Here is a 21,551-nt window from a genome sequence, read left to right as displayed (position 1 = left end):
GAAGAAGTAAAACTTTCCCTATTTGCAGATGGCGTGACCCTATATACAAAAGAAAACCTGAAAAATCCACAAGAAAGCTCCTAGAGGTACTAAATCAATTCAGCAAAGTGGCAGGGTACAAGATCAATATCCAAATATCAGTAGTGTTTCCAAGCAATGAAACTTGGAACCAGAAATCAAGAAAAAAAAAATCCATTTACAATAGCAACTAAAAGAATCAAACATCTAGGAATAAATCTAGCCAAGGATGCAAAAGTACACAGAGAATTACAAAACACTGCTGAAAGAAATCAAAGAAGATCTAAATAAATGGAAGGATGTTCTGTCTTCATGGATTGGAAGACATACTATCATTAAGATTTCAATATTTTCCAAAGCAATTTATGGATTCAGTGCCATCCCAATCAAAATTCTAACAGCTTTCTTTGCAGAAATGGAAATACCAATCATATTTACATGGAAGAATAAGGGGCCTCACATAGCCAATGATATCTTAAAAAAAGAAGAATGAAGAGGAGTCACAGTTCCCTATTGTAAAACTTACGACAAAGCCAAAGTAATCAAGACACTATGGTACTCAACAGGGAAGCAGTTGTCATTTCTGGAGTAAGATGGTGGCAGGGTGAGTTCTGAGGACATAGAGCCGGAATACTCAGCAGCTGGTAAGGAGATTTGTGTTCATTATTTTCAGACGTGTAATGTTCATGTTTTAAAGCCAAAATTTGTGTATTGTTTTGGTTATCCTTCATGCAAGTAGTCATCCACATCAATTCCTGAAAACAACTGCTGCTTTACATGGACAGATTGTTCAGTTCAAACTCTCCAACTTTGGAGAAGGGATTAAAGAAGTAACTGGCAAAGAATGGTATGTAAAGGAAGGAGATACAGTGTCTCTATTTGATAGTATCTGTGATGTGGAAAGTGATAAAGCTTCTGTTACTATCACTAGTCATTATGATGGAGTCCTTAAAAAACTATTACAATATAGAGGAGATTGCCTATGTAGGGAAGCTGTTAGTAGACATAGGAATGACAGCTTTAAAAGATTCAGAGGAAGATGTTGAAACACCTGCTGTGTCCCATAATGAACACACACACCAAGAGATAAAGGGCCAAAAAACACTGGCAACTCCTGCAGTTTGCTGCCTTGCAATGGAAAACAATATTAAGCTGAGTGAAGTTGTTGGCTCAGTAAAAGATGGCAGAATACTTAAGGAAGATATTCTCAACTATTTGGCGAAGCAGACAGGAGGTACATTATCTCCTTCACCAAAAGCCAAAATTATGTCATCTCCAGCAACACCAAAAGACAGGACTATTCCTGTACCAATATCAAAATCTCTGGTATTCACAGGGAAAAACAGAACAGAACCCATTAAAGGCTTTCACAAAGCAATGGTCAAGACAATGACTACAGCCCTGAAGATTCCTCACTTTGGATACTGTGATGAGGTTGACCTTACTGAACTGGTTAAACTACGGGAAGAATTAAAGCCCATTGCTTTTGCTTATGGAATTAAACTCTCCTTTATGCCCTTCTTAAAGTCTGCTTCCTTGGGATTACTACAGTTCCCCATTCTTAATGCTTCTGTGGATGAAAACTGCCAGAACATAGCATATAAGGAATCTCATAAGATCGGGGTAATGATGGATACCGAGCAAGGGTTGTTTGTTCCTAATGTAAAAAATGTTCAGATCTGCTCTGTATTTGAGACTGCTAGTGAAATGAACTGTCTCCAGAAATTGGGCTCTTCAGGTCAGATCAGAACCACTGATGTTACTACAGGAGGAACAATTACTCTTTCCAACATTGGATCAATTGGTGGTATCTATGCCAAACCGGTGATATTGCCACCTGAAGTAGCAATTGGGGCTTTAAGATCAGTTAAGGCCCTTCCCCAATTTAACCAGAAGGGAGACATATATAAGGCACAGATAATGAATGTGAACTGGTCAGCTGATCACAGAATTATTGATGGTGCTACAATGTCACGCTTCTCTAATTTATGGAAATCCTACTTAGAAAAACAAGTTTTTATGCTACTGGATCTGAAATGAACATTGATAAGACATCCTTGAACTTTCTGGGCTTCCAAAGAATACCTAAAGCATATCTGTGCCAGCCCTTGTTCTTCATTACAATTCGTATTACGAATGATCTGTATTGTCTGATTAAAGTTTAAGGCAAATACTTATCACTATTCTGTTAGACTTTTTCCTGAAAATGAGTAAGGATGTAATAGTTTCATTGGGCTTTTACATTTTATAGGTCATAGTGTGACTTGTTATTATGGTGCTGAGGTCTCTGAGTCAATGGTTTGAGACTGGCAAGAACAACAAACTAAATGTTACAAAAAGACAGGTAGTCATATACAGTATTTGCCTTGTTTCTTTCTCTTTCTTTTTCTTTCTTTCTTTTCTTTCTTTCTTTCTTTCTTTCTTTCTTTCTTTCTTTCTCTCTTTTGCTTTTTCTTTTTAACTGACTTAATGAAACTTTTAGCTACTCTTAGTTGGGAACAGGAATTTATATACAAAAATATTTTCTATTCCCCACAATAATGCAAATTGTTGTATAAAATATGTGCAGTTATACTTTTAAGATATCCAGAAGTGTGTTCTTGCTCTGTAGAGATTATCATCTGTAAATGTCTTCTTTATACAAATTAACATCTTCTAATAGGAAAAAGTATAAGATGATCTTTAAAATGCCCCAGTATAGTAAGACCATTAAAGATGTTTGTTTAAAATGAAAAAACTTTTAGAATTTTGGTAATGTTTTGGTGTTTTTTGGGGAAGAAGCTTTATGTCCACAAATTTGCTTTATGTAAGGAAGTATTAAATGTAGCAGCCTCTGACATTTTCTTACATCCAGAAGTCCACTGCCTTTTAACTTTCTTAGCCTTCAGCTAAAAAACAGGATGGGACAAGAAATTGAGGTCTATTCCATTCTCCATATCCTGAGTAAGAAAATGAATAAGAAGAGGGAGAAGAGTTTAACGGGTATTTTAGGACAAAAAAGTAAAAATAAATGTGATACAGGAATGAAGATATCACAATGATCATTTTATTAGAGGCTCACTTTAATCAGAAATGGAGTCAAAATGATTATCGAACACTTTAATTTGCATTTAGAAATCCATGTTCTTTCTAATACTTGTCCAATTGAATATTGTATGCCAAATTTAGTTGTTCAACTGAAGTTTTGTGACAGAAAAAGGTAGTTCTAAGGTCTACTTGGTTTATTTCAAAATGGAAATGATTTTTAAACCAGAAAATAATAAATAAGTGCTATGAGTTTTCTTAAAAATCAGATAATACAGTTATAAAGAAAATAAAATTTCATTTATAATCTCACCACTATTAACATGTTTATCCATGTATCTGTGTATACATAGCTATGCTTTTTATAAAAATGGAATCATAGTATATCTACTATTTTAGAAGTTGATTTTTTAAATTTAACGTTATATTATGGGTAACTTTATATGAAAATAAACAGTTGCACACTATCATTTTAAAAAAAAACACTATGGTATTGACACAAGGACAGACAAATAGACCAATGAGGTAGAACTGAGAACTGAGAAAATCAACCAACACATTTATGGCCAATGATTTTTGATGAATGGGGGATAAACTACTCAATTGGGAAAGAATAGTCTTTTCAACAAATGGTCTTCCTATCACAAGATCTTTAAAATATTTTCTTCCAAAAGTTTTATGTTCTTAGCTCTAATGTTTGGGTCTTTGATCCATTTCAAGTTCATTTTTGTATAAGGTGTGAGATAGGAGACATTTCATTCATTTGGATATGGATATCCAGTTGTCCAAATACCATTTATTGAAGAGGCTGCTCTATCCCAGTTGTGATGATTTGACCACCTTATCAAATATAAATTGTCTGTAGATGAGAGGATCTATTTCTGAATACTCAATTCAATTCCATTGGTTGGTGTATCTATCTTTATGCCAGTACCATGCTGTTTTGATTGCTGTAGCTTTGTAGTATGCTTCAAAATCAGGTAGTGTGAGACCTCCCACTTCATTCCTCTTTCTTGATATATTTTTGGCTATTCGGGTCACCTTGCCCTTCCAAATAAATTTGATTATTGGTGTTTCTATTTCTGCAAAGTAAGTTGTTGGGATTTTAATTGTTATTGAATTGAATTATAAATAATTTTAGGTATAACTGACATCTTAACTATATTTAGTCTTCCAATCCATGAACATGGTATATTCTTCCATTTTGTTAGGTCCTGTTTGATTTCTTTTAGCAATTTCTTGTAGTTTTCTGTGTACAGTTCTTTTGTGGCTTTGGTTAAGTTTGTTCCTAAATACTTGATTCTTTTGGTTGCTATTGTGAATGGAATTTTTTTTTTCTTCAATTTTTCCTCCTGTTGCTCATTACTGGTGTATAGGAACACTACTGATTTTTACGTGTTGGTCTTGTACCCTGCCACTTTGCTGTATTTGTTTAATACCTCTAATAGTTTTGCTGTAGATTTTTGTGGATTTTCTACATATAGGATCATGTCATCTGCAAACAGTGAAAGTTTTACTTTTTCCTCTCAAATTTGGATGCCTTTTATTTCTTTTCCTTACTAATTGCTCTAGCTAGAACTTCCAGCACAATGTTGAATAACAGTGGTGACAGTGGGCATCCTTGTCTTGTTCCTGATCTTAGAGGGTGTTCCTGATCTTAAAGGGACTATACATTAATAAAAGGGGAAATTCACCAGGAGGATATAACAACCATAAATACTTATGCACCTAATCAAGGTGCCCCAAACTGCATGAGGCAAACACTGGCAAAACTGAGAGGAGTAGGAGACAACTCTACAATAATAGTGGGAGATATCAACACACCACACTCTTCAATAAATAGAACATCTAAAGAGAGGAGCAATAAGGAAACAGAGAACCTAAATAATATGATAAATGAACTATACCTAACAGGCATATATAGAACATTGCACCCAAAACAGCAGGATATGCATTCTTCTCAAGTACTCATAGAACATTCTCCAAGATAGACCATTTGCTGGGGCAAAAAACAGCTCTTAATAAATTTTTAAAAAATTGAAATTATACAAAGCACTTTCTCTGATCATAATGGAATAAAGCTGGAAATCAATAACAACCAGGGAACTGGAAAATTCACAAGTATATGGAGGTTAAACAACATGTTCTTAAATAATCAGTAGGGCAGAGAAGAAATTACAGCAGAAATCAATAAACATCTTGAGATGAATGAAAATAGGAACACAACATAACAAAACTTATGGGATGCAGCAGAGGCAGTGCTGAGAGTGAAATATATAGCCCTGAATGCCTACATTAAAAAGGAAAAAAGAGCCAAAAACAATGACCTAACTGAACAATCAGAGGAACTAGAGAAATAACAGCAAAGTAATCTCAAAAATTCAGACAGAAAGAAACAAACGTTAGAGCAGAAATAAATGAAATGGAGAATAAAAAAACAATGAGAGTCAACAAAACCAAAAGTTGGTTCATTGAGAAGATCAGTAAAATTGATAAACCCTTTGCTAGACTGACAAAGACAAAAAGAGAAGATACAAATAAAATCAGAAATGGGGGGGGGGGTCATTACCGAGGACCCTGAAGAAATAAAAAAGACCATAGAGGATACTATGAACAACTGTATGCCAACAAACTAGACAACTTAGATGAAAGGGACAACTTCCTAAAAACAAATGAACAACCTACACTGACTTGAGGAGAAATGACCTCAACAAACCAATTTCAAGTAAAGAGATTGAAATGGTCATCAGAGAAAAGCCCAGGACCAGATGGCTTCACTGGTGAATTTTACCAAGATTCCAAGAATAATTAATATCATTCCTTTTGAACTCTTACAAAAAATTGAAGAAGAGAGAACACTACCTAACTCATTCTATGAAGCCAGCATCACCCTGACACCAAAGCCTCATACAGATACTACAAGAAAAGAAAACTACAGACCAATGTCTCCAATGAGTATAGATGCAAAAATCCTCAACAAAATACTTGCAAATTGAATCCAACAGCACATGAAAAGAATTATAAACTATGACCAAGTGGGTTTAATTCCAGGTATGAAAGGGTGCTAAACACAAGAAAATCAATTAATGTAATACACCTCATTAACAAATCAAAGGGGAAAAACCACATGATCATCTAGATTGACGCAGAAAAGGCATTTGACAAAATCCAGCATCCTTTCTTGATAAAAACATTTTGAAATGTAGGAATTAAAGGAAACTTCCTCAATGTGATAAAGAGCATATATGAAAAACCCACAGCCAACATCATACTCAACAGTGAGAGACTGAGAGTTCTCCCGCTAAGATTAAGAACAATACAAGGATGCCTGCTGTCATTACTTTTATTCAACTTTGTGCTAGAAGTTCTAGCTAGAGCAGTCAAGCAAGAAAAAGAAATATAAGGCATCCAAATCAGAGATGAAGAGGTAAAACTGTCAGTTTGTGACATGATCCTATATTTAGAAAATCCTGAAAAAAACATGACAAAGCTACTTGAGCTAATAAACAAGTTTGGCAAATGGTGGGATACAAGATCAACACAAATACCAGTGGTGTGTCTATAAAGTTGTAATGAGATGTCCAAGGAGGTAGTCAAGAAAAAATTGCATTCTCAATAGCAACTAAAAGAATCAAATATCTAGGAATGAACTTAACCAAGAATATAAAGCACCCATACACAGAAAACTACCAAACATTGATAAAGGACATCAAAGAAGACCTAAATAAATGGAAAGACATTCTGTTTTCATGGATTGGAATGCTAAATGTTACGATGTCAATTCTACCCAAATCGATCTGCAGATTCAATGCATTGCCAATCAAAATTCCAACAGGTTACTTTGCAGAAATGGAATAGCTAATTATCATATTTATTTGACTCAAATTGTCTAAAACATCTTGAAAAAGAAGAATGAATTAGGACTCATGCTTCCTGACTTCATAGCATGGTGATCAAAATAGCATGGTACTGACATATAGATAGACATATTGATCAATAGAATCAAATTGATAGTTCAGAAATAGACCCTCAGATCTATGGTCAATTGATTTTTGACAAGGTTCCCAAGTGCACTCAACTGGAATAGAACAGTCTCTTCAATAAATGGTGTTGGAAGAACTGGATATTCATATCTAAAAGAATGGAAGAGGACCCCTATCTCATACCCTATACAAAAATTAACTCAAAATGTGTCATAGACCTAAATATAAGAGCCAGTAGCATCAAACTCCTAGATGAAAATGTAGGGAAGCATCTTCAAGATCTTCATGTTTCCTGGTGTTGTTTGTGATTATGTTGCTGTGTAGGCATCTGATTTTCTTGATTAGCTTATTCTGGAGGTTGTTTTCTCTCTTTTGCCTTGGTTTTTCTTGTTGATTTTCTTTGATCTCTATATTTCTTTATGTCTATCACTGGCCAGTTAGTCAGCATTCCCTTGCACTTTCACCCTTTTGCAAATTCCTTTGAAGCACTGAAGTATTTAATTTTTAGGAGGTCTTATTTATCAAATTATCTTTCATTCCATGTGCTTTGGGTGTGAAGTCAAGAAACTATTGCCTATCACTAGATCTTGAAAAAGAAAGGGGCAGAAGGAATAGTCAAAGAAATAATGACAGAGAATTTCCGAAACTAAGCAAAAGATGTGAATATGCACATCCAAAAGCTCAGAGAACACCAAACAGGACAAAGAGGAAGAAAAATACACCCTGTCATACATAGATCACACCATTGAAGGCAAGGAACATGAAGAGAGTTCTGAAAGCTGTAAGAGAAAACTAATGTGTTACATATATAAGGGAGTCTCAATTAGATTCAATGCCAATTTCTCGTCAGAAACCATGAAGGCAAGAAGGAAGAGTCCCCAATACCCAATACCCAATACTCTAGGTTTCACTAAGTTATACTGTCCCAGTCTTTATCTTTTTTCCTTATGGTGTCTTACATGCCCCTAACCTTCTTCTTTCAACCAGACTCACAATCATCTTTGTTCAGTGTACTTACAGTATTGTGTTACCATCACTCAATATTGTGCTATCCATTTCTGGATAATAAAAATCAGAACATAATTAGAGCTCTAAGTAGGAATAGGGCTTCTAGGTAAAGATGGGGAAATTGATCACATGTGTTGATCTCCTCTCTTTACTAAAACCCCACTAAGAAAACACTAAATAATTTTTAAAAATCAACCCATAAGAACAATGAGAACAGAAGAGAAGATAACAATAGATGAAAAATTAAAACACGGTTTTCAAAAAAGAAAAGCCAAAAAAGCAGTGGTAATTGAGGATGTTACAACCTGAGTACCTGCAGAGAACACGGAAAAAGAGGTGTGGCTGCTTGCCCTACAGAGCAGTGGAGGAGCTCAGGGTTGGAAGAATCCCATCTCCTCTCCCACCCAACCCCAGTCAGGTGACTAGCTCCATCTCACCATGCAACAGAAGGTTTATTCTGAAGAGAATTTGAACCTGAGACATTCTGGTTTTGGAAGCATATCAGAGAGGTCAGGAATGAGTAGGCATTGAAAATAGTGGAATTAAGTGAAAAGTAGACACTTGACTCCCAACATCTCTCTCATTCCCAGAATGCCAGCTCCCCTCCCCTAGCTCCTTGTCAAGTCAAGACTGAAAGATTCTTCTCTAGAAAAACAGAAAAGTCCCCAAGAAAAAGATTTCACAAACTAATACTTGGTGGTGGTGGTGGGGGGGGGGGGGTTTCTCTCAAAGAAAAGTTCAGCTTTCTACCTGATCAACTTCCAGTAAAGCCCACTAGTCAGCAAGCCCTGCCAGTGCACAGAGAATTTCCAGGTAGCTCTTTGGTGCCTCTTGAATATTAATGGATAACCAAAGAGCATTAGATACCTGAAGAAAGCCTCCAAAGTGAAAGATGAAGACCAAAGAATGAGTAAGATCATAGGAAACGGGAACAGTGCAGATAGCAAAATAAAATTTCAAGATAACCAGAATTACTAAATCAGAGAAAGGAGAAAATACTGCATTCATAAAATAAGCATAAAATGCTATGTAAAAAGAACAATAAGAAATCAACAATGAGCTCTTGGAACTTAAAAAGATGATAGCTGAAAGTAAAAAGTTCAGTAAAAAGTTGGACAGTGGAATTGGTGAAGTCTCCCAGAAAACAACAAATAGAGACATGGAAACTAGAACAAAGAACATAAATTAGAGCAGTGCTGTCCAATAGAACTATATGGCAAACCACATTTGCAACTAAAAATTTCCTAGTAGCCACTTGAAAAAAGTAAAAATAGACAAAATTAGTTACAGTAATATATTCTATTTAACCTAATAAATCCAAGATGCTATTGTTTCAACATGTAATCTATATAAAATTAATGAAAGATTTTACTTTTTTTCATACTAAACCTTTCATAAGTCTTACATCAATTCAGACTATCCACATTTCAAGTGCTCAATATCTACACGTGGCTAGTGGCTACCATACAGGACAGCACAAATACAGAAGATCAATCTAGGAGTTCCAATATCTGCATAATGGAAGTTCAAGAAAGAACAAAAAGAGTAACAGATGGGATTCTGGAAACAGGGCCTAATACAAGAACAAGGCATAGGCTAGGTGTGTAACAGAAAGCTACCAGTTCTGAGTGGAGCTGGAGGATGGAGCCTCCAAGGGGGAAGCCTCATGTAAAAAACAAAACAAAACAAACAAAAAAACCCACCAAATGTGATATGTTTAAGAGTTTGGAAAAATTAATTTGCCAGTGTTTGACAGATTTGCTGGAGCATTTAGGGAAAAAATAGCAAATTGATTTATGGAAAACTAAACAAATAAAAAATATTGAGGTTATTATTAACTACAGGAAAAATAAACAGTTGCAGGAAAAAGAAAACATAATAATCACAGTACGTTAACAGGCTTAAGAGAACTAAATCCTCACCCATCATTTTTGGGTAGTCAATAAATGTTGAAAATTGAGAAGCCAAGAATCTAGCAGGTGAGTCTGATGCACATTCACATTTGAGAACTACTGGGTTAAACTATCATCCCAGGATGATAGCAGTTAATACAATAGGAAGTTAAATCCAAAAGGGATCTTACTCATCATCTAATCACTACCTCATTTTATTGGAGAGACATGTTGAGCCATAAAATTTAAATAATCCATCCACTAGAGTGGCTTCTGCACTGGGCTCAGAACTCTCTTCTCCAAGACTTCCAGTTGTGGAGGCACTTGATAATCTTTCTAAAAATCACTATTGGTCAGATGTTCTGTTACTTGCAGCTGAACACATTTTACTTGATCCAGGGGTCTTTTGAAAATTCTGAGGTTTTTTCATTTTATTGCCCACTTGAGATAACTTGGGCAGCTATGGCTGTATTACACAAAATCCAAACTCAAAGATTTCTATTGATCCCTTCGTCTGGGCTCCCGTAGGACCTTGTATGACCTCTCTCACAAGCACTGGGTCTGCCTCACTGTAAGGGTAAACTATTGGATCACAAGCTACTCAACTTCGTTTCCCCAGAGTTCAGCATGGTGCCTGACACCCAGTAGGCAAACAGTAGGTCCTGAATGAATGACTGTGTCATGAATAGATGAATAAGGACTCCTCACTGTTCATGTCACAAATCAGCCTGCAGCTACTGCTCCTCTTTGCTTTGTCTAATGGCCCAGCTTTTTCCTCACTCAAGAGTTTGCTAACTTCCCAGTCTATTTATAAACAATTTAATAATTTCATCTTTAACTTAGCCTTTCCCCTAACAGAAACATGTAGGCCCTGCTCTGAACCATAATTTTTCCACCACCTCTGGGACGCCATATCTGTCTTTGGTAGAAATGGATGTGAAAGGTGGATATTCAGAAGAGAACAACCCATAACTGGAATTAACCTGCTAATTAAACTATGTTCTGCCAAGGGTCTTGAGGGATGCCAGACTTCTTCATGCGGGGTTTTGGAGGAAAGCGAGAGGATGGTGGAATCAGAGCACTGGTGTCAGCTGCCTTGCAAGGCTGAGCAAAGTCTCTCATAAGTATGCCAGAAGACATCCACAGGGCCAACCCAAGGCTAAGATACAATGCCCAGGATTCTAAATCTTTAAAAGGAAGGTCCAATTTGATAAATTTTGTCATGCACATAAACCTGTGAATCCATCACCACCCTTAAGGGAGTAAACAAACATATCTCCAAAGTTTCCCTCATGCCTCCCCCTTTTTTTATTGTGAACTTTAACATATATACATAACAGTGATAACTTTCAAAGTAAGATTTCACAAGTTGTTAGACAGAAAATTTCAAAGAATGTCATGGGTCACAGTTCCACAACTTCAGCCATTTCCATTATTGTAAAATATAACATACATACAGAAAGGTATCAACTCTCAATGTACAGCTCAACAAGCAGTCATATAGGTAATTTCAAAAATTGTTATGGGTTACAGTCCCACAGTCTCAGTCTCTTCCCTATTATGCAATACAAGGTATACACAGAAAGGTGAAGTCCTTCAAGGCACAATTCAACGAGCAGCTATAGAGCAAATCCCAAAGGATGCTATAGGCTTCAGTTCCACCATGTCATTTACCTCCCTCTAGTCATTCCAATACCCCAGCATCTAAAATATATATATATATATATATATATATATATATATACATATATATATATATATATATATACATACATAATATATATTATATAATTTTATAATTATACAAAGTTTCAGTATTCATAGACCTTTGTTAAATCTTATCTTGTTTGTTACTATCCCTTCTTCTCACTTAATTTCTCCATCTTCAGGGGTGTCTAGGCAGTGAGCACCCTAACTTGTTCATATTAAAGGGGGTGTTGACAGTACGGGGAAGGGGGTTGGTACGGGAACACTCTGGTGGATTTAAGTTTTTGAAAGATAAAACTTAGTGAGTGAATCTTTTATAGAGTCTCACGTAGGGACGTAGGTATTTGGGAACTACTTTTTGTAAGGGCATGGCATACTGTGGCCGTTTAGGTTGCCTAGCTGAAGCTTGCATAAGAGAAACCTCCAGGATAGCCTCTTGACCCTATTTGGGATCTCTCAGCCACTGTGACTTCGGCTTGTTACCTTTCTTTTTTCCCCTTTTTGGTCAAGTAGGCATTTTCAGTCCCTCACTGCCAGGGCCAGGAGTCATGTTCCTCGTGGCGGGTGGGGGTGGGGAGGTTATTTGCCGAGTTGGGCTTAGAGAGAGAAAGGTCACATCTGACCTATAAAAGAGGTTCCCTGGAGGTGCCTCTTAGGCATAGTTATAGGAGGGCTCAGCCTCCTATTTACAACCCTAAATTTCACGGGAGCAAGCCTCACGTTGAGTCCTCGAGCCCCTTTTTAAATCGCGTATCCCCTCATTCTAAGGCAACCATCAATCTGCTTTCCTTATTTTCTATATTTTTGCCTTTTCTTCAATTTTTATTTTGTATCCACTTTACCTCCAGGCCTCTGGGTAACTCATCAGAAACTCATTTGCCTTTAAAAGAAGTGGAGGGTAATATGCTTCCATTAAATATAACAAAAGCAGTATATCAAAGCTAAATGTGTATGAGAGGGGGATATAAGGGAGGGATATGGGATTCTTGGTAGCAGTGCTGTTGTCTGACCTTACTATTATATTATATTGTATGATATTTTATTTTTCTTTTTATTATCTTTTTTATTATTTGTTAAAAAAAACTTTTTCTTTTTCATAGTAATCAGTATGTTCAAGTGCTGATTGTGGTGATAAATGCACAACTATATGATGATACTGTGAACAACTGATTGTACACTGTGGATAATTGCATGATATGTGACTATATCGCTATAAAATTGTAGGAAGAATATAAATAGGGATAAAAGTACTGGAGAAAACATGGAGAGAGGGATGTACCTATTTACTATTGATGAGGAGGCAGAATGGTGTTGCCTCTCTGGAGGATAGTGTGGTGATTCCACAAGAAGCTAATTAAGTGGGTGCCATAAGGTCCTGCAACCTCATTATGGGGTATATACTTGGAATATCTGAGAGCAGGGACATGAACGGACATTTGCACACTGGTGTTTATGGAGGCAGTATTCATGATTTGCAATGGGTGGAGGTGGTCTAAGGGTACATTGAAGAACAGAATGGTGAATTGTGGTGTATGCATACAATGGAATATTGAGCAACTGTGAGAAGGAGTGAAGCTGTGAGGCACACAGCGAGGTCTGCTAATCTCACATTGTGTTCCAGCTCCACTCTCAGCTCCTGTGCATTCTTCAAAGTGTCTCTCTTAGCTGCAGCATCTCCTTCTGTCTGTGAACACTTTTATAGGACTCTAGTGATTCAGCTGAGACCCACCCTGAATGGGTGGGGTAACCCCCCATGGAAATTGTCCAATCAAAGGTCTTGCCCATAGTTGATTGAGTCACATCTCCATGGAAATACTCAATCAAAGGATTCCAACCTAATCAACACTAATACGTCTGCCCCCATAAGATTGCCTCAAAGAACACTGCATTTTTGGGGACATAAAACGTCAAAACTGGCACAAACTCTTTGTTGCTCAGACGTGGCCTCCTCTCCTCTCTAGCTAAGCCAACTCAGCAGGTGAATTCACTGCCCTCCACCCTACATAGGACCTGACTTCCAGGGGTGTAAATCTCCCTGGCAATGCAGGATATGACTCCCAGGGATGAATCTGGACCCAGCATCGTGGGATTGAGAACATCTTCTTGACCAAAAGTGGGATGTGAAATGAAACAAAGTTTCAGTGGCTGAGAAATTTCAAATGGAGTCAAGAGGTCACTCTCGTGGGCATTCTTACACACTATATAGATAACACTTCTTAGGTTTTAATGTATTGGAATAGCTAGAAGTAAATACCTGAAACTATCAAACTCCAACCCAGTAGCCTGGACTCTTGAAGATGATTGTATAACAATGTAGCTTACAAGGGGTGACAGTGTGATTGTGAAAACCTTGTGGATCACACTCCCTTTATCCAGTTTATGGATGGATGAGTAGAAAAATGGGGACAAAAACTAAATGAAAAATAGGGTGGGATGGGAGGATGATTTGGATGTTCTGTTTTACTTTTATTTTTTATTCTTATTTTTATTCTTTCTGGTATAAAGAAAATGTTCAAAAACAGATTGGGGTGATGAATGCACAACTATATGATGGTCCTGTGAACAGTTGATTGTACACCATGAATGATTGCATGGTATGTGAATATATCTCAATAAAACTGAAATTTTTTAAAAAAAGAAGTGGAGGCGATGTCAAGTTCTATCTTTCTCCCTGAGATAACCTAACAAATATCAATTTCTGTAGCAAAAAAAGAAATTCTCCAGCTCAGCACAATCACTACTTTCACAAGACCCCACCTTTGCTTAGCCCAGCTGACAACAGACCCATAAGGCAAGAGACTGGCTCCAGTCTTCCAAGCAGACCCTGTTATGTTTCTAGCTTCTTCTCTTTCTCCTCCAGCTCAGAGTGTTAGCAGCAACCTGTAGTCGCTAATCTCTAGCTGCTTCACCATCTCTTATTTGACTTTCAACTCTTCCATCATGTATGTAACCAAATCCCTGCATCAAATTCCATCTCTTTGGTTTCTGTTTTCCTGGCTGGACCCTGACTGATAAAAGCACTTCTTGTGTGTGTGAAGCTCTGTGCTAAGTACTGTATGTGCATCATATGAGACCAGTACTGTTATCTTCCTGATTCTATGTATGTGGAAATTATGGTTTAGAGAGAATTGTCCAAGGTCATATAGTTCATAAATGACAGAGTAGTGCCCAGGCAATATCACTCTATGGTTCATGTCCTTAAACACAATACTAATCCTCATCCCATTTATGGAAACTTGGGGGTGAGCTTTGAGTGAGAATTCAGGTGATCTGTTGTTTCCTCTGGCTGGAATTTCAGGTCTCAGTTTAAATGTCAGTTCCAGGAGGAAGGCTTCCCAGTCAGATTGGGAGATCCCATTCCTGTCCCTATAGCCCTAGGGTTTCCATATTCGGTCTGCCATGCTGTATTGTATTTGCTTATTTGTTGTTTGTCTTTCCTGGTAGACTGGAAGTTTCCTGATAGCAGGGACCATACCTTTCTTGATCATTGTTCTATCCCCACTACTTTGCACAATAAAGATTTGATGAATGAATGAATGAATGACTCTTAGATGCTAACGACACAGTATCCCTCAGCTGCTCAAGAACCAGTAAGTCCTCCAGTATTGCCTGCATCATAAAGCCCAAATTCCCTTCTTGGCTTCCAAGACCCTTCAAAAACTGGCCTAACTCCATCTGTCTGATTTAGCTTCCTACCCCTGACTCTTGAGTCCAGCAAGCCCTGTACTCCACTCAGGCCAATAACTCTGCTACCTCTTCCTGAACCCATAGCATTGCTCAGGCGATGGCAGGATTGCTTACCTTCCCTTCATATCTCCCACCATCCTTCAAGGCTACACTCCACCTCCTCCCTATAGCAGTCCCAGGAGACTCTAGCCTATTCCTGTCTTAGAACTCTTATCATCCACGGCTTTTTGTTGTTATTTTCAGCTTCTGAACACCGTTGCCCATCTACCCTCAAGTGTTATATTAAAGCAGAGCCCACCTTGTACTACAGAAGCTGAAAAATGTCAAATGCTTGCTTTCCCAGCCTCTCTTGCAAAGCAAGGGGCTTGAACAGATATCCTCGGCTCCAGCAATCAGAAACACTCACCAAGGCTTGTAATGGGAACGCTAGACCTGTTGTACAACATAATTTGGGGATTACTCTTAGCTGTATAGCCCTGAGCATCTTCCGGGTTTCCCAGTGACTGGGTGAGCTGCCCAATATGTTTTGTTTGTTTGTTTGTTTTGACATCTTTATTGAAGTGTAACTGACCATAAAATAAACCACACGTTTAAATTACACAATTTGATACAAAAATAAAACTGCATATGTTTAAATTATACATTTGATACATTTGCTATATGCATAAATCTGTGAAACCATCACCACCTTCGAGAGAGTGAAGATATAATCACCTCCAAAAGTTCCCTCATGCCCTTTATAATTATGCCTGCCCAACCCCCAACCCGTACCCCCAGGCCACAAATCATCTGCTTCCTGTAACTGTAGATTGTTTTTTTTTTCTAGAATTTATATAAATGGAATCACAACATGTACTGTTTTCCTTCTGCTTCTTTCACTCAAAGTAATTATTTGATATGCATCTATGTTGTTGCATGTCACAATAGTTCACCTCTTTTTTATTGCTAAATTGGTTTACGCATTCACATAATGAAAAGATACTTGGGCTGTTTCAGGCTTGGGCTGTTACAAATAAAGCTGCTATGGACATTCATGTACAACACCTAGGCATAGATAGATAGATAGATAGATAGATAGATAGATAGATAGATAGACAGATAGATAGACAGACAGATAGATAGGTGGTAGGTGAACGTTTAACTGTTTAAAGAAATTGCCAACCTGTTTTCCAAAGAGGTTGTACCACTTTACTTTCCACTGGTAGTGTACAAGAGTCCAGTTCCTCCACATCCTTGACAAGGACTTGGTATAGTCGTCTTTTCATTTCATGCTAGTAGGGGTATAGTGGTATCTCATTATGAATTAATTTGCATTTCTCTGATGACTAATGATGTTGAGCATTCTTCATGTATTTATTTGCACCCATACATCTCTGGAGTGTCTGTTCAAATTTTTGCCTGTTTCAAAATATTTCTCTTGGTCTTGAGTTTTGTCAGGTTCTTTTTGGTTGTTCAATATTCTGGATATAAGTCCTTTATTGAATATGTGACTTGCGAATATTTTCCTGCAGTCTATCACTTGTCTTTTCAATCCTCTTAATACTGTCTTTTGAGAGCAGAACTTCTTAATTTTGGTGAAGTCCAATTTGTCAATTTTTTTCTTTTATAAATCATGCTTTTGGTGTTGTAGCTAAGAAATCTTTGCCTAACTGAAAGTTAAAGATTTTCTCCTATGTTTTCTTCTAGAAGTTCTGTAATTTTAAACTTTACATTGAAGTCTATGATCCATTTTGATATATTTTTTTAATATGGTGTGAGGTGTGATTTTTTTTCCCCCTATGGATATCCAATTATTCCAGCATCATTTATTGAAAACACTATCCTATCTCTACCGAATGGCCTTTGCACCTTTGTTGATGATCAGTTGACTATATAATTGTGGGTCAATTTCTGGACTCTCTGTTCTGTTTCATGAATACAGTTGCCTATCTTGAGGCCAATACCCATGTTGTCTTTAATACTGTAGCTCAATAATAAGCCTTGAAGTCAGATAGTGTAAGTTCTCCAACTCTGTTCTTTTTCAAAGTTGTTTTGATGTTTGTAGGTCCTTTATATTTCCATACGAATTATACAATTTCTATTTAAAAACACTTTCTAGGATTCTGATTCGGATCACATTGACTCTATGGATTAATTTCTGGAGAATCGGCATCATAGTAATATTGGGTCCTCTTGACCCCTAGATGCAGTATACCTCTTTATTTTTAGATCTGCTTTAATTTTTCCCAATGATGTTTTATAGTTTCCTGTATACATACAAGTCTCACAAGTCTTTTATCAAATTATCCCTGAGTATTTCATATTTGTGATGCTACTGGAAATGGTACTGTTGTTTTAATTTCAATATCTGATTGCTCATTACCAGGATATAGAAATACAATTGATTTTTGTATGCTACTTTTGAGTCCTAAAACTTTGCTACCTCCACTTATTAGTTGTAGTAGCTTTTTTTGTAGCTTGCATAGGATCTTCTACATAGATAATCTTGTTATCTGCATATAATGAGAGATCACTTTTTTTCCTATCTGGATGCTTTGGCTGCACCACAAAAATTTTACGTTTTTCTTTTAACTCAGATTAAGATATCTTCTAATTTCTTTTTTTATTAGAGAAGTTATGGGTTTCAGAATAATCGTGCATAAAAAACAGGATTCCCATACACCACCCCACAACCAGCATCTTGCATTGGTGTGGAATATTTGTTACAGTTGATGATAGCACATTTTTAAAATTGTTCTATTAATTAAAGTCCATGGTTTAATTTAGGAGTCACTGTTTGTATAGTGTAGTTCCATGACTTTGAAAACACATTTTATTGTTACTATGTATATAATCTAACATTTCCCCTTTTAATCATATTCAGATATATATTTCAGTGCTGTTAATTGTGTTCACAATGTTGTGCTACCATCACCAACATCCATTACCAAAACATTCCCATCATTCCAAATAGGAATCTTGTATATTTTAAGCCTATCCCAATCCCTATCCCCACCCTGTCCCCTAGTGACTTATTTCAAGGTTCTGACTTTATGAGTTTGCTTATTCTAATAGTTTCAAATCAGTGAGGTCATATAATATTTGTCCTTTGTGACTGTATTATTTCACTCAACATGATGTCTTCAAGGTTCATCAATGTTGTTGCATGTATTAGGACTTCATTCCTTTTTATGGCTGAATAATATTCCGTTGTATGTATATACCACATTTATTTATCCATTCATCACTTGATGGATGGACACTTGGTTGCTCTCTTCTTTTGACAATTGTGAACAATGCCATTATGAGTATTGGTATGCAAATATCTGTTCAAATCTCTGCTTTCAATTCTTTTGGATACATACCTAGTAGTGGGATTGCTGATTATCTGGTTGTACTATACTTAGCTTTCTGAGGAACCAGCAAACTCTTCCACAGAGGCTGCACTATTTTACATTGCCACCAGCAATGAATGAGTGTTCCTATTTCTCCACATCCTCTCTAACACTTATTATTTTCTGTGTGTGTGTTTTTTTTAAATAGCAGCCATTTTAATGGGTGTGAAATGGTATATCATTGGGGTTTTGATTTGCATTTCCCTGATGGCTAATGATGTAATGAAGTTTTCATGTGTTTTCTGGCCATTTGTATATCTTCTTTGGCAAGATGTGTGTTCAAGTCTTTTGCCCATTTTTTATTGGGTTGTTTGTCACTTTGTTGTTAAGTTGAAGGACAGCTTAATATTTACTGGACATTAAACCTTTACTGGATTTGTGGTTTCCAAATAGTTTCTCCCATTGTGTAGGTTGTCTTTTTACTTTCATGGATAAATCCTTTGATGCACAAAAGTTTATAAGTTTAATAGGTCCCATTTATCTATTTTTTCTTTTGTTACTTGTGATTTGATTATAATGTCTAAGAAGGCATTGCCTAAAACAAGTCCTGAAGACAGTTCCCTACATTTTCTCCTAGGAGTTTGGTAGTTCTAGCTCTTAAATTTGGGTGTTTGATCCATTGAGGGTTGATTTTCTGAGCTCTCAATTCTATTGCAATGGTCTGTATGTCTGTGCTTGTGCCATATCATGCTGTTTTGATTACTGTGGCTTTGTAATAAGTTGTGAGATTGGGAAGTGTGAGTACTCCAACTTCATTCTTCTTTTTCAAGATGGCTTTTAGCTATTCAGGGCCCCTTAACCTTCCATATAAATTTGATGATGGCTTTTCCATTTCTGCAAAAAAAGGTTGTTGGAGTTTTGGTTGGGATTGCATTGAATTGGTTGGGATTGCATTGAATCTATAAATTGCTTTGGGTCATATTGACATCTTAATGATATTTAGTCTTGCAATCTACGATCATGGAATGTCCTTCCATTTATTTAGGTCTTCTCTGATTTACTATAACAACGTTCCGTAGTTTTCTGCATGCAAGTCGTTCACATCCTTAGTTAGATTTATTCCTAGATATTTGATTCTTTTAGTTGCTATTGTGAATGGAATTTTTTCTTGATTTCTTTTTCTGATTGTTCATTGCTTCTGTATAGAAACACTTCTGAGTTTTTGCATATTGATCTTGTATCCTGTCACTTTGTAAATTCATTTATTAGCTCTTGGAGATTTGTTGTAGCTTTTTCAGGTTTTTTTGTTTGTTTGTTTGTTTGTTTTGGTAAATAGGATCATAACATCTGCAAATAGGGAAAGTTTTATTCTTCTTTTCCAATTTGGATGCTGTGATGGTTTGAGGCTATGTGTACCCCAGAAAAGATCATGTTCTTTTTATCCCTTCCTGTGGGCTTATACCTATAGTGGGTGGGACCTTTTGATTAGGTTATTTCAGTTGAGGCAAGGGTCTTAATCCTATTACTGTAGTCCTTTGTAAGAGGATAAAAGATAGAGAGAAGACACAGAAAAAAATCCCCAGAGAAGCTGAGGGAGAAAGCCACAGAAGCCAGAAGCTGGAAGCAATGAGACCTGAGAGAAAAAGGAGAGACCAGCAGACATTGCCATGTGCCTGGTCATGTGACTGAAGAACTGAGGATCACTGGTACCCAGTCTTCAGGGAGAAACCATCACCTGTTGATGCCTTGATTTGGATGATTTCACAGCCTAAGAACTGTATACTTGCAAGTTAATAAATCCCCACTGTAAAAGCCAACCCATTTCTGGTATATTGCATTTCATCAGCTTTAGCAAACTAAAACAGATACCTTTTATTTCTTTTTCTTGCCTAATGGATCTGGCAAGAACTTCCAATACTGTTATACTGAATAACAGTGGTGAGAGTGGGAATCCTTGTCTTGTTCCTGAACTTAGAGGGAAAGCTTCCAATTTTTCATCATTAAAATAAGATGATAGCTGTGGGCTTTTCACTGTGCCCTTTATCATGTTGAGGAAGTTTCCTTCTATTCCTAGTTGCTTTTATCAAGCAAGCGTGCTGTACTTTGTCAAATGCCTTTTCTGCATCACTTGAGATGACCATGTTTTTTTCTTTCATTATGTTAGTGTAGTGTGTTATATTAATTGATTTATATTGAACCACCCTTGCACTCCAGAGATAAATCCCACTTGATCATGTTGTATCATTATTTTAATGTGCTGTTGGATTTGGTTTACTAGTATTTAGTTCAGGATTTTTGCATCTGTTTTCATAAGAGATATTGGTCTGTAGTTTTCTTTTCTTGTGGTAACTATCTGGCTGTGGTATGAGGGTGATGTTGGCTCATAGAATGAATAGTTCCCTGTTTTTCAATTTTCTGGAAGAGTTTGAGCAGAATCGGAATTAAGTCCTCTGGGAATGTTTGGTAGAATTCCCCTGTGAAGCCTCTGGTCCTGGGCTTTTGTTTTTTGGAGGTTTTTGTTGACTCATTCAATCTGTTAACTAGTAATTGGTTTGTCGAGGTCTTCCATTTCTTCTTGAGACAATGTAGGTAGTTTGTATGTTTCTAAGAATTTTTCCATTTCTTCTAGGTTATCTAATTTATTGGCATACAATTGTTGACAGTATTCTCTTATAGTCCTTTTTATTTCAGCATGGTCAGTAGAAATGTCCCTTTTTCATGTCTAATTTTTGTTATTCATATCCAATCTCTTTTTTCTTTTCAATCTAGTGAAAGGTTTGTCAATTTTATTGATCCTTTCAAAGAAACAACTTTGATTTTGTTGATTCTATTGTTTTTTTTTAATTCAATTTCATTGAGATATATTCACAAACCATACTATCATTCACAGTGTACAATCAGTTGTTCACAGTATCATT

The 21,551-nt window shown here is 36.6% G+C and overlaps 1 pseudogene; it reads left to right on the top strand.

The window, feature by feature from the left end:
• Positions 1-611: 611 nt before the first annotated feature.
• Positions 612-2,058, top strand: LOC119508518 (annotated as a pseudogene).
• Positions 2,059-21,551: the final 19,493 nt, after the last annotated feature.

This window comes from Choloepus didactylus, chromosome 13 (genome assembly GCF_015220235.1).
Source record: "Choloepus didactylus isolate mChoDid1 chromosome 13, mChoDid1.pri, whole genome shotgun sequence".
Lineage (NCBI taxonomy): Eukaryota > Metazoa > Chordata > Mammalia > Pilosa > Megalonychidae > Choloepus > Choloepus didactylus.
This window is presented reverse-complemented; position numbering and strand designations above follow the sequence as displayed.